The 13754-nt window shown below is 36.5% G+C and overlaps 1 protein-coding gene across 2 annotated transcripts in view; it reads left to right on the forward strand.

Annotated features, from left to right (window-relative positions):
* The window catches only part of KIFAP3 (kinesin associated protein 3), a 155737-nt gene that overhangs the window by 24900 nt on the left and 117083 nt on the right, over nt 1-13754 (forward strand). The gene's annotated exons all lie outside the window — the stretch shown is intronic.

Raw genomic sequence — 13754 nt, forward strand, 5'->3', positions numbered from 1 at the left:
GCTCTTTATTACTTTCCTTCTTACTCAAATTTCTTAACATGTGGGCATAACATTTAAATATTCTCTGGAGGACTCACTAATAATTTAAACCAGAAAAGTAAAGCATTAATGGTACTGAATCTTTTCTTCCTTCTATTCTGGAAGACTTTTTATTTTTTATTCTATTCTGGAAGACTTTTTATTCTTTCAATTAGGATACAATATCAGACTTTTGACATTTGCACATGTATGAATATGCTTTTATTAAATTACAGTTCCAATATTAGTTTTCTTTTAATAGCACAGCCAAAAATAGTAATCTTTTAAATTTCATTTAGATTGATTTTGATACCAAGTATTTGCTTTCTTTTCATTAGAAGTGCTGGGTAATAAAAGAAAACGGAGATATAATGCTCTTAAAACCTTTTTTCTCAGTAATACCACTGTAGAATACCACTATAGAATTATGATTTTCTGATTACACTTTTGCCAAAAATAAAATATGGAAGATATTGTTATGATATGATTTCCATCACATGTGAAGGAATGTGATGGAAATCATATCAACACTTTGTAGCATGGAAAATATATCCAGAGATCTTTCCAGAGAGTCATAGGATATTACCAATATTCCAGTTAGGAAATTTGTACATTTTAAGTATTTTCTAAATTATACAACTCATATATTAATATATTCTTTTTAAAGAATTAGAGTATTACAGATAAAACCCCCTTTGACCATTAGTCTATAATCTGTTAGAAGTTTGGAGTGCATTCTTCCAGATCTTTTCCATATATTTATACATATATATATAGGTTTTTTTCCTGTATTAAAGAATAGAGTATTACCTTATATGAATTTTTATGTTAATTATATCACACCTCTTACTTGGTAATTTTTTCTCCATGTAGTAATGGTTCAAGATTATATGCATATAGATACATACAATGTAATTAGTTTTGAACTACTTTTGATTATTGTATTTTATGAAGTTATGCATATTCTTTAGCCATTCCCCTTTTGATGGTCATTTGGTTGTTTCCAAAGTTTTCAGTAGGGAACTATAGTGAACATCTTTGTTCATATCTTATATACACAGGCAAGGGTTTTTTAAGTGTGTGTACACAGAAACAAAGGTCATACAGAAATGCAGGTCATAATTTCTTAGGGATATTTCTGAATTGTCCTCCAAAGTGGTTGTACCACTGTCTCTCCAGACCAATGGAATATGAAGGCTATAAAACTTAAACATTTTTGCCACTGCATTGTTGGTAATAAACAATATCTCTTTGTTTTAAGTTGTATTTGCCTGATTAATGAATTTGATCTTTTTCTCATGTCACTAGACTTCTGGAATTCCTACCCTGTGAAGGTTGAATTTATATATACATGTGAATATATGTATATTTATATATGAGTATACATCCTTTTTCTTTTATATATATGTATTATATATACAGTCATCCCTTGATATCCATGGGGGATTGGTTCTGAGGCCTGCCAAGGATACCAAAATCTGCAGATGCTCAAGTCCCATAGTTAGTCCTCCATATCCTTACATCTGCGGATGCAACCAACCACAGATCTTGTACAGTTGACCCTTAAACAACATGAGTTTGAACTGCCTGGGTCCACTTATGCACACATAAGTTTAAACCCATGTTCAAGTATAAATGGGCCTGTGCAGTTCAGACCCATGTTGTTCAAGGGTCAACTATACATCCTTTTTCTTTTATGTACTTAGAAATAGTTTTTTTCAGTCTGTCTTTTTGTGTGTGTGTGTGACATATCTTTTTCCATTCTTTTACTTTCACCCTATTTGTGTCTTTGAATCTGAAGTGTTTCTGTTGTAGAATGCATACAGTTGGATCATATTTTTTTAATACATTCAGATAATCTGCCTTTTGATTGGCGTGTTTATTCTATTTACCATTAACATAATTACTCATAAAGGATTGTCATCTAACACTTTGTGTTTTCTGTATGTCTTTTATCTTTTTTCTTCTGTTTCTCCATTACTACCTTCTTTTGTGTGAAATTTTGTCTAGTATACCATTTTAATTCTTTTGTTGTTCCTTTACTGTGTTTTCCTGAATTATATTTTCTAAGTGGTTACCCTAGGATTACAGATACCATCTTAAATTTTAAAAATCTAGTTTAAGTTAATGCCAACATAATTTTAACAATATACAAAAACTTTCCTTCAGCATACCTCTATTCCCACCCCATACCTTTATACTATTATTTCATACATATTACATCTGCATACATTATCAGCCTATCAGCAAGTAATATAATTATTGATGTATGCATTTGAAAATCAGATAGAAGAAGATAATACAATAAAAAATATGTTTATAATGTCTTTTATATTTATAGAATTACCTTTACCAGTGCTCTTTTTTTCTCTGTTTGGATTTAAGTTACTCTCTAGTGTCCTTGCATTTCAGCCTGATGGAATCCCTTTAGTATCTCTCATAGAAAAGGTCTACTAGCAACAAATTCTCTAAGTTTTTATTTACCTAGGAATAACTTTTCTTCTGTTTAAAGGGTAGTTTTGCTGGATATAGAATTACTGGTTGACAGTCTTTTTCTTTTATAATTTGAATATGTCATCCCACTGGCTTCACGTCTGCATGGTTTCTGATGTGAAACCAACTGTTAACCTTATTGAGGACCATGTGTACATGTTGAACTGATTTTCTCTTGCTACTTTCAACATTTGCTTTACCTTTGGCTTTTGCCAGTTTGACTTATGATGTGTTTAGGTGGTCATATCTTTGAATTTATCTTGCTTGGAATTTGTGGAGCTTCTTGGATATGTAGATTAATGTTTTTAATCAAGTTTAGGAAGTTTGGACCATTATTTTGTTAAATATTTATTTAGCTCCTTCCTCTCTATCCTTTCCCCTTGGGATCCCCGTGTTAGTAAGCTTGTTGATGTCATATAGGTCTTTGAAGCTCTATTTATTTCTTTCTGTTCCTCAGACTGGATAATCTTAATTAACCTGCCTTTACATTTGTTGATTTTTTTTCTAATTCACATCTGCTGTTAGGACCATCTAATGAATTTTTCATTTCAGAAATCATACTTGGAACTTCAGAATTTCTATTTGGTTCATTTTGTATAATTTGTATCTCCTTATTGATATTCTTTGTTTGGTGAGACGTAATTCTCATACCTTCTCATATTTTCCTTTAATTCTTTAGACATCATTTCCTTTAGTTCTTTAAATATATTTACAGTAACTTCACATAATTTAAAATCTTTGTCTCATAAGTTCAAAATGTGAGCTTCCTCATGGACAGTTTCTATTGAATGCTGTGTTTTCTGAGTATGGGATATACTGTCCTATTTCTTTGCATGTGTTGTATTTTTTGTTGTTGTTGAAATAATATTGGGGCAACTCTGGAAATCAGATTTCCACTCCTTTCCGGACTTGTTATATTTGCTGTTTATTTGTTTAATGAGTTTCCTGGATTAATTAATTACTGTAAAGTCTGTATTCTTTGTCTCTGCAGTCACTGGAGCCTCTGCTCAGTTAGTTTAGTGGTAACTAATGATTAGATAGAGATTTCTTTAAATGCCTGGCACAGAGTTTCCCAGCCTTTGCTGAGGGGCTGTGGGTGTGTACATGTGGGTGGGAGGATGTCTTCAGTGCTCAAGGAAGTAGTTTACAAGCCTTAGCCTTCAATTGCTGCTTGAACATTGCCTCAAGGTTGGCCAGAGACGAGAGATTAGGCTCTTTTAGGTCTTTCCCTGGTATGTGCACATTTCTACATGTGTGCCGGGCCTTCTGGAGTCCCAGGAATGTGTTGGAGTCTTTCAAAGACCCAGTGAATATCTCATTTCCCAGTTTTTTCTTTTAAAGTGTTTTGGTTAGCCTCTTGTTACCTCAAGTTGGCTAGGCTGCTGCTGCACATAGCTGCAGTGTTGCTGCTGGTAGTTTTCAGCAAATGCCCTGGGTCTAAGGCTGTTTGTAAGAGCAATCTCTGAGTCAGGTCAAATAAAACCAAACCATGGGAATGGAGCTTTTCAGCAAGTATCCTGATGGATAAGATATTGACAGTTCACTGGAGTGGGAATTTGGGGGAGCACCACACTGTTCTACTTCCTCCAGCTGTTGCTGGGCTACTGTTTTTCACAGATATCCTGGTTGTGATACTGTTGGTTTTCAAAGTTTCCACAAACTTGCACAGAGGGGATGGATTAGGGCAAGTTGAAATGCCACAGAGCTCACTGTTCTTACCAAGTCAGCCATATTTCTTAAATAAACACTTCTTGAGTTTTTGCAAAACTAATTTCCAGAGTTCTAAAAGAGTTGATTTTGAAAAAATTTACCAGTATTATATTTGCTTATGGAAGAGTGGATTTTTGCAGGTCCTTACTCTGCTCTTCCTAAAGTCCTTGGCCCTGGAATTCATTTTTGTTGAAAGTGACAGGTAGAGATGTAATTTTATTTTTTTCCACATTGTATAGCCAGTTATTCCAACTTAGTTATTTTTTTGTTAACATCTTTATTGGAGTATAATTGCTTTACAATGGTGTGTTAGTTTCTGCTTTATAACAAAGTGAATCAGCTATACGTATACGTACATCCCCATATCTCCTCCCTCTTGCGTCTCCCTCCCACTCTCCCTATGCCACCTCTCTAGGTGGTCACAAAGCACTGAGCTGATCTCCCTGTGCTATGTGGCTGCTTCCCACTAGCTATCTGTTTTACAACTGGTAGTGTATATATGTCCATGCCACTCTCTCACTTGGTCCCACCTTACCCTTCCTCCTCCCCATGTCCTGAAGTCCATTCTCTACGTCTGCATCTTTATTCCTGTCCTGCCCCTAGGTTCTTCAGAACCACTTTTTTTCTTTTTTTTTTTTTAGATTCCATATATGTTAGCATACAGTATTTCTTTTTCTCTTTCTGATTTACTTCACTCTGTATGACAGACTCTAGGTCCATCCACCTAACTACAAGTAACTCAATTTTGTTTCTTCTTATGGCTGGGTAATATTCCATTGTATATATGTGTCACATCTTCTTTATCCATTGATCTGTCGATGAACACTTAGGTTGCTTCCATGTCCTGGCTATTGTAAATAGAGCTGAAATGAACATTGTGGTACATGCCTCTTTTTGAATTATGGTTTTCTCAGGGTGTATGCCCAGTAGTGGGATTGCTGGGTTGTATGATAGTTCTATTTTTAGTTTTTTAAGGAACCTTCATACTGTTCTCCATAGTGGCTATATCAATTTACATTCCCACCAAAAGTGCAAGAGGGTTCCCTTTTTTCCACACCCTCTCCAGCATGTATTGTTTGTAGATTTTTTGATGATGTCCATTCTGACTTGTGTGAGGTGATACCTCATTGTAGTTTTGATTTGCATTTCTCTAATGATTAGTGATGTTGAGCATTCTTTCATGTGTTTGTTGGCAATCTGTATATCTTCTTCGGAGAAATGTCTGTTTAGGTCTTCTGCCCATTTCTGGATTGGGTTGTTTGTTGTTTTTGATACTGAGCTGCATAAGCTGCTTGTAAATTTCAGAGACTAATCCTTGGTCAGTTGCTTCATTTGCAAATATTTTCTCCCATTCTGAGGGTTGCCTTTTCGTCTTGTTTATGATTTCCTTTGCTGTGCAAAAAAAAGCTTTTAACTTTCATTAGGTCCCATTTGTTTATTTTTGTTTTTATTTCCATTTCTCTCGGAGATGGGTCAAAAAGGATCTTGCTGTGATTTATGTCATAGAGTGTTCTGCCTATGTTTTCCTTTACAACTTTTATGGTGTCTGGCCTTGCATTTAGGTCTTTAATCCATTTTGAGTTTATTTTTGTGTATGGTGTTAGGGAATGTTCTAATTTCATTCTTTTACATGTAGCTGTCCAGTTTTCCCAGCCTCACTTATCAAAGAGGCTGTCTTTTCTCCATTGTATATTCTTGCCTCCTTTATCAAAAATAAGGTGACCATATGTGCGTGGGTTTATTTCTGGGCTTTCTATCCTGTTCCATTGATCTATATTTCTGTTTTTATGCCAGTACCATACTCTCTTGATTACTGTAGCTTCGTAGTATAGTCTGAAGTCCAGGAGCCTGATTCCTCCAGCTCCGTTTTCCTTTCTCAAGATTGCTTTGGCTATTCGGGGTCTTTTGTGTTTCCAATACAAATTGTGAAATTTTTTGTTCTAGTTCTGTGAAAAATGCCATTGGTAGTTTGATAGGGATTGCATTGAATCTGTAGATTGCTTTGGGTAGTATAGTCATTTTCACAATGTTGACTCTTCCAACCCAAGAACAGGGTGTATCTCTCCATCTGTTTGTATCATCTTTAATTTCTTTCATCAGTGTCTTATAGTTTTCTGCATACAGGTCTTTTGTCTCCTTAGCTAGGTTTATTTCTAGGTATTTTATTCTTTTTGTTGCAATGGTAAATGGGAGTGTTTCCTTCATTTCTCTTTCAGATTTTTCATTTTTAGAGTATAGGAATGCAAGACATTTCTGTGTACTACTTTTGTATCCTGCTACTTTACCAGATTCATTGATTAGCTCTAGTAGTTGTCTGATAGCATCTTTAGGATTCTCTGTGTATAGTATCATGTCATCTGCAAACAGTGACAGCTTTACTTCTTCTTTTCCGATTTGGATTCCTTTTATTTCTTTTTCTTCTCTGCTTCCTCTGGCTAAAACTTCTAAAACTATGTTGAATAATAGTGGTGAGAGTGGCCAACCTTGTCTTGTTCCTGATCTTACAGCAAATGGTTTCAGTTTTTCACCATTGAGAACGATGTTGGCTGTGGGTTTGTCATATATGGCCTTTACTATGCTGAGGTAAGTTGCCTCTATGCCTACTTTCTCTAGGGTTTTTTTAATCATAAATGGGTGTTGAATTTTGTCGAAAGATTTTCTGCATCTATTGAGAGGACCATATGGTTTTTCTCCTTCAATTTGTTAATATGGTGTATCACATTGATTGATTTGCATATATTAAAGAATCCTTGCATTCCTGGTATAAACCCCAGTTGATCATGGTATATGATCCTTTTAATGTGCTGTAGGATTCTGTTCGCTAGTATTTTGTTGAGGATTTTTGCATCTATTTTCATCAGTGCTATTGGCCTGTAGTTTTCTTTCTTTGTGATATCTTTACCTGGTTTTGGTATCCGGGTGGTGGTGGCATCGTAGAATGAATTTGGGAGTGTTCCTCCCTCTGCTATATTTTGGAAGAGTTTGAGAAGGATAGGTGTTAGCTCTTGTCTAAGTGTTTGATAGAATTCACCTGTGAAGCCCCTCTGGTCCTGGGCTTTTGTTTGCTGGAAGAGTTTTAATCACAGTCTCAATTTCAGTGCTTGTAATTGGTCTGTTTATATTTTCTGTTTCTTCCTGGTTCAGTCTTGGAAGGTTGTGCTTTTCTAAGAATTTGTCCATTTCTTCCAGGTTGTCCATTTTATTGGCATAGAGTTGCTTGAAGTAATCTCTTATGATCCTTTGTATTTCTGCAGTTTCAGTTGTTACTTCTCCTTTTTCATTTATAATTCTATTGATTTGAGTCTTCTCCCTTTTTTTCTTGATGAGTCTGGCTATTGGTTTATCAATTTTGTTTATCTTCTCAAAGAAACAGCTTTTATTTTTATTGATCTTTGCTATTGTTTCCTTCATTTTTTTTCCTTTAGTTCTGATCTGATCTTTATGATTTCTTTCCTTCTTCTAACTTTGGGTTTTTTTCTAGTTGTTCTTCTTTCTCTAATTGCTTTAGGTGTAAGCATAGGTTGTTTATTTGAGGTGTTTCTTGTTTCTTGAGGTAGGATTGTATTGCTATAAATTTCCCTCTTAGAACTGCTTTTGCTGCATCCCTTAGGTTTTGGGCCATTGTGTTTTTATTGTCATTTGTTTCTAGGTATTTTTGATTTCCTCTTTGTTTTCTTAATTGATCTCTTGGTCATTAAGTAGTGTATTGTTTAGCCTCCATGTGTTCGTATTTTTTACAGATTTTTTCCTGTAATTGATATCTACTCTTACAGTGTTGTGGTTGGAAAAGAAGCTTGATATGATTTCAGTTTTCTTAAGTTTACCAAGGCTTGATTTGTGACCCAAGATATGATCTATCCTGGAGAATGTTCTGTGTGTGCACTTGAGGAGAAAGTGTATTCTGTTGTTTTCGGTGGAATGTCCTATAAATATCAATTAAGTCCATCTTGTTTAATGTATCATTTAAAGCTTGTGTTTCCTTATATATTATTTTCATTTTGGATAATCTGTCCATTGGTGAAAGTGGGGTGTAAAGTCCCCTAGTATTATTGTGTTACTGTTGATTTCCCCTTTTATGGCTGTTAACATTTGCCTTATGTATTGAGGTGCTCCTATTTTGGGTGCATAAATATTTACAATTGTTATATCTTCTTCTGGGATTGATCCCTTGATCATTATGTAGTGTCCTTCTTTGTCTCTTGTAATAGTCTTTATTTTAAAGTCTATTTTGTCTGATATGAGAATTGCTGCTCCAGCTTTCTTTTGGTTTCCATTTGCATGGAATATCTTTTTACATCCCCTCACTTTCAGTCTGTATGTGTCCCTTGGTCTGATGTGGGTCTCTTGTAGACAGCATCTATACAGGTCTTGTTTTTGTATCCATTCAGCCAGTCTGTGTCTTTTGGCTGGAGCATTTAATCCATTTGCATTTAAGGTAGTTATCGATATGTATGTTCCTATTAGCATTTTCTTAATTGTTTTGGGTTTGTTTTTGTAGGCCTTTTCCTTCTCTTGTGTTTCCTGCCTAGAGAAGTTCCTTTAGCATTTGTGGTAAAGCTGGTTTGGTGGTGCTGAATTCTCTTAGCTTTTGCTTGTCTGTAAAGTTTTTAATTTCTCTGTTGAATCTGAATGAGATCCTTGCTGGGTGGAGTAATCTTGGGTGTAGGTTTTTCCCTTTCATCACTTTAAATATGTTCTGCCAGTCCCTTCTGGCTTGCAGAGTTTCTGCTGAAAGATCAGCTGTTAACCTTATGGGGATTCCCTTGTATGTTATTTGTTGTTTTTCCCTTGCTGCTTTTAATATTTCTTCTTTGTATTTCATTTTTGGTAGTTTGATTAATATGTGTCCTGGCGTGTTTCTCCTTGGATTTATCCTGTATGGGACTGTCTGTGCTTCCTGGACTTGATTAACTAATTCCTTTCCCATATTAGGGAATTTTTCAACTCTAATTTATTCAAATATTTTCTCAGAACCTTTCTTTTTCTCTTCTTCTTCTCGGACCCCTATAATTCAAATGTTGGTGCGTTTAATGTTGTCCCAGAGGTCTCTGAGACTGTCCTCAATTATCTTCATTCTTTTTCTTTATTCTCCTCTGCAATAGTCATTTCCACTATCTTATATTCCAGATCACTTATCCATTCTTCTACCTCAGTTATTCTGGTACTGATTCCTTCTAGAGAATTTTTAATTTCCTTTATTGTGTTGTTCATCATTGTTTGTTTGCTCTTTTGTTCTTCTAGGTCCTTGTTAAACGTTTCTTGTATTTTCTCCATTCTATTTCCAAGATTTTGGATCATCTTTACTATCATTATTCTGAATTCTTTTTCAGGTAGACTGCCTATTTCCTCTTCATTTGTTTGGCCTGGTGGGTTTTTACCTTGCTCCTTCATCTGTGTGGTTCTGTGTCTTCTCATTTTGCTTAACTTACTGTGTTTGGGGTCTCCTTTTCACAGGTTGCAGGTTTGTAGTTCCTGTTGTTTTTGGTGTCCACCCCGAGTAGCTAAGGTTGGTTTAATGGGTTGTGTAGGCTTCCTGGTGGAGGGGACTAGTGCCTGTGTTCTGGTGAATGAGGCTGGATCTTATCTTTCTGGTGGGCACGACCGTGTCTGGTGGTGTGTTTTGGGGTGTCTGTGACCTTATTATCATTTTAGGCAGCCTCACTGCTAATGGGTGGGGTTGTGTTCCTGTCTTGCTAGTTGTTTGGCATAGGGTGTCCAGCACTGCTGCTTGCTGGTCATTGAGTGGAGCTGGGTCTTAGTGTTGAGATGGAGATCTCTGGGAGAGCTTTTGCCATTTGATATTACGTGGAGCTGGGAGTTCTCTGGTGGTCCAATGTCCTGAACTCAGCTCTCCCACCTCAGTGTCACAGGCCTGACACCTGGCTGGAGCACTGAGACCCTGTCAGCCACACGGCCCTTTTCAGAAGAAAAGGGACAAAAAAGAAAGTAAGAAAGAAAAAAATAAAATAACGTTATTAAAATAAAAAATAATTATTAAAAATAAAAGAATTAAAAAGTAATAAAAAGAAAAAAAAAAGAAGGAAAGAAGGAAGAGAGTAGCCAAACCAGAAAACAAATCCACCAATGATAACAAGTGCTAAAAACTATACTAAAAAAAAACCCAAAATGGACAGACAGAACCATAGGGCAAATGGTAAAAGCAAAGCTCTACAGACAAAATCATACAAAGAAGCATACATGTACACACTCACAAAAAGAGAAAGAGGAAAAAAATATATATATATCTTTGCTCCCAAAGTCCACCGCCTCAATTTTGGGATGATTCGTTGTCTACTCAGGTATTCCACAGATGCAGGGTGCATCAAGTTGATTGTGGAGATTTAATCTGCTGCTCCTGAGGTTGCTGGGAGAGATTTCCCATTCTCTTTGTTCACACAGCTCCTGGGGTTCAGCTTTGGCTTTGCGTGTAGGTCTCCTGAGGGCATCTGTTCTTTGCTCAGACAGGGCAGGGTTAAAGTAGCAGCTGATTAGGGGGCTCTGGCTCACTCAGGCCAGGGGGAGGGAGGGGTAAAGAATACAGGTTGAGCCTGTGGGCTGCACAGGCTGGCGTGACGTTGCACCAGCCTGTCACGTTGCACCAGCCTGAGGCATTCTCCTGGGGAAGTTGTCCCTGGATCACGGGACCCTGGCAGTGGAGGGCTGCACAGGCTCCCTGGAGGGGAGGTGTGGTGAGTGACCTGTGCTTGCACACAGGCTTCTTGATGGCTGTAGCAGCAGCCTTAGCGTTTTATGCCCATCTCTGGTGTCTGTGCTGATAGCCGTGGCTCGCGCCGCCGTCTCTGGAGACAGTTTAGGCAGTGCTCTGTATCCCCTCTCCTCTCACACACCGAAACAATGGTCTCTTGCCACTTAGGCAGGTCCAGACTTTTTCCTGGACTCCCTCCCGGCTAGCTGTGGCGCACTAGCCCCCTTCAGGCTGTGTTCATGCAGCCAACCCCTGGGATCCAACCGAAGCCCGAGCCTCAGCCCCCGCCTGCCCCAGCGGGTGAGCAGACAAGCCTCTTGGGCTGGTGAGTGCTGGTCGGCACCAATCCTCTGTGCGGGAATCTCTCCGCTTTGCCCTCTGCACCCCTGTTGCTGTGCTCTCCTCCATGGGTCTGAAGCTTCCCCCCCGCCACCCCCCATCTCCACCAGTGAAGGGGCTTCCTAGTGTGTGGAAACATTTCTTCCTTCACAGCTCCCTCCCAGAGGTGCAGGTCCTGTCCCTATTCTTTTGTCTCTGTTTTTTCTTTTGCCCTACCCAGGCACGTGGGGGGTTTCTTGCCTTTTGGGAGGTCTGAGGTCTTCTCCCAGCGTTTAGTAGGTGTTCTGTAGGAGTTAGTTGTTCCACATGTAGATGTATTTCTGATGTATTTGTGGGGAGGAAAGTGATCTCCTCGTCTTACTCTTCTGCCATCTTGGAGGTCTCTCCCCAGCTTAGTTATTGAATATTCCTCCTTTTCCCAGAGGTTTGAAATGGTTTTTCTGCTATATGCTGGCCAGTTTTTTATTCAATAGATACTTCTTGAAAGCTTATTCTGTGCCAGATACTGTTCTGATATATTCATAGATATGTTTTGATGCTCTTTTTTCTTTTCCATTGATCTGTTTGATAATTTCCATACTAATATCATACTGTTGTTGTTATGTTTTGTTTTGTACTTTGACTAGAGTTTTAGAGTATGTAGGAGAAATGTTCCAATTTGTTGTTTTCTTTTTTTTAATGTGGTGTTGCTGGTCTTTGTATGTTTTCTTATATATTGTTTTGAGATCACTTTATTATATTCTCTGAGAAAATCTTAACAGAATTTTAATTATGATTGCACTCAAATTATAAATTAATTTTGGGTTATATTTTGATCTGTTGTAAACTTTGTAATTTTCTTTTGGTTTATTTCTTCATAACCTGCTGTGTATAATTCCTATAGCTGTATTTTTATTGAGACATTTTTCTGTTCTTTAGTAAAGAAGAAAAATGCTGAATTTGTGACATTATAGTACATCATTTTCCAAAGTATATTCTAAGAAATGCTGTATCCTCTGGATTATAAGGATGAATGCCTTTGGAAATACTGGATAAAGCAAAGCTAAACCAGATTCTTTATTAAGTAGGACGTTTTTAGAGCTTTTGCATATTACCTATTTATTTGACTTCAGAATAATTGTGTTCAAAACGTATATTATACCAGTGTTCTGTATCATGAATATGAATAATACTGTGAAATGCTATTATAGGGTGTTTTTAAGTTTGTATAAAAAAATTCCTCACTAAGTGGATTAGTAATATAGTGAATTCTTGTTGTTTCATAATCTGAATGGCCAGAAAGCTCAAATAAATGAAATACTTTCATTACCATAATAAATACTTATAATGCAGTCTACGAAGTACAATAGATCCTCAATGCCTATTATAGAAAGTTGAATTATGATCACTATATAATACACAGATATTTTAATTTTTAATGATTTTCAAGATTTAGTCAGCTATGTAACAGTACTAATTTGACACTAGTCTCATTACTTTATGTTTACTTAATGTATAGTAATTCTCATTAATCAATTCATTACCTTTTTCAGGAAAAAGGTGTAACAGGGATATTTATCAATCTATCCTAAAGCTAGTTTCGTTAAAAATTTTTTGCTCTATTTATGTCTGTTGGCATCAATTTAACATGACATTAAAATATTAGACTTATTTTTCTGTGTATAAGTTTTATTTGATTATTAATTTGCTTTAGTGAAGTCAGTGTTAGCCTGCTTTAAACTGCTCATTATTTTTTTAGACTTAATCTAGTTTTTCACTTATTCATGAACACATTAAATCAGATGTTAAAAAAAAACTGGCACTGCAGTAGCAAGTGGAAATGAAAATAAAGAAATAAATTTTTTTATTGTCACCCATAGTATACTTACTATGTTACTTTATTTAAATCATATTTTATTTTTCTATTTACAGTTAGACTTAAAGCTGCATGTTGTGAGTTTTAGTATTTCAGTTTTAAAAATAGCTTTCTGTGTTGGAAAGAAGCATCCTACTTTTTGTCCCAGTTCTATCTTAGCTTTGTTATTTATTTATTTATTTTTAACATCTTTATTGGAGTATAATTGCTTTACAATGGTGTGTTAGTTTCTGCTTTATAACAAAGTGAATCAGTTATACATATACATATGTTCCCATATGTCTTCCCTCTTGTGTCTGCCTCCCTCCCACCCTACCCATCCCACCCCTCCAGGCGGTCACAAAGCAGCAAGCTGATCTCCCTGTGCTATGCGGCTGCTTCCCACTAGCTATCTACCTTACGTTTGGTAGTGTATATATGTCCATGCCTCTCTCTCGCTTTGTCACAGCTTACCCTTCCCACCTCCCCATATCCTCAAGTCCATTCTCTGGTAGATCTGTGTCTTTATTCCTGTTTCACCCCTAGGTTTTTCATGACATTTTTTTTTCTTAAATTCCATATATATGTGTTAGCATACGGTATTTGTCTTTCTCTTTCTGACTTACGTCACTCTGTATGACAGACTCTAGGTCT

The sequence above is a fragment of the Stenella coeruleoalba genome (assembly GCF_951394435.1).
Source record: "Stenella coeruleoalba genome assembly, chromosome: 1".
Taxonomy (NCBI): domain Eukaryota; kingdom Metazoa; phylum Chordata; class Mammalia; order Artiodactyla; family Delphinidae; genus Stenella; species Stenella coeruleoalba.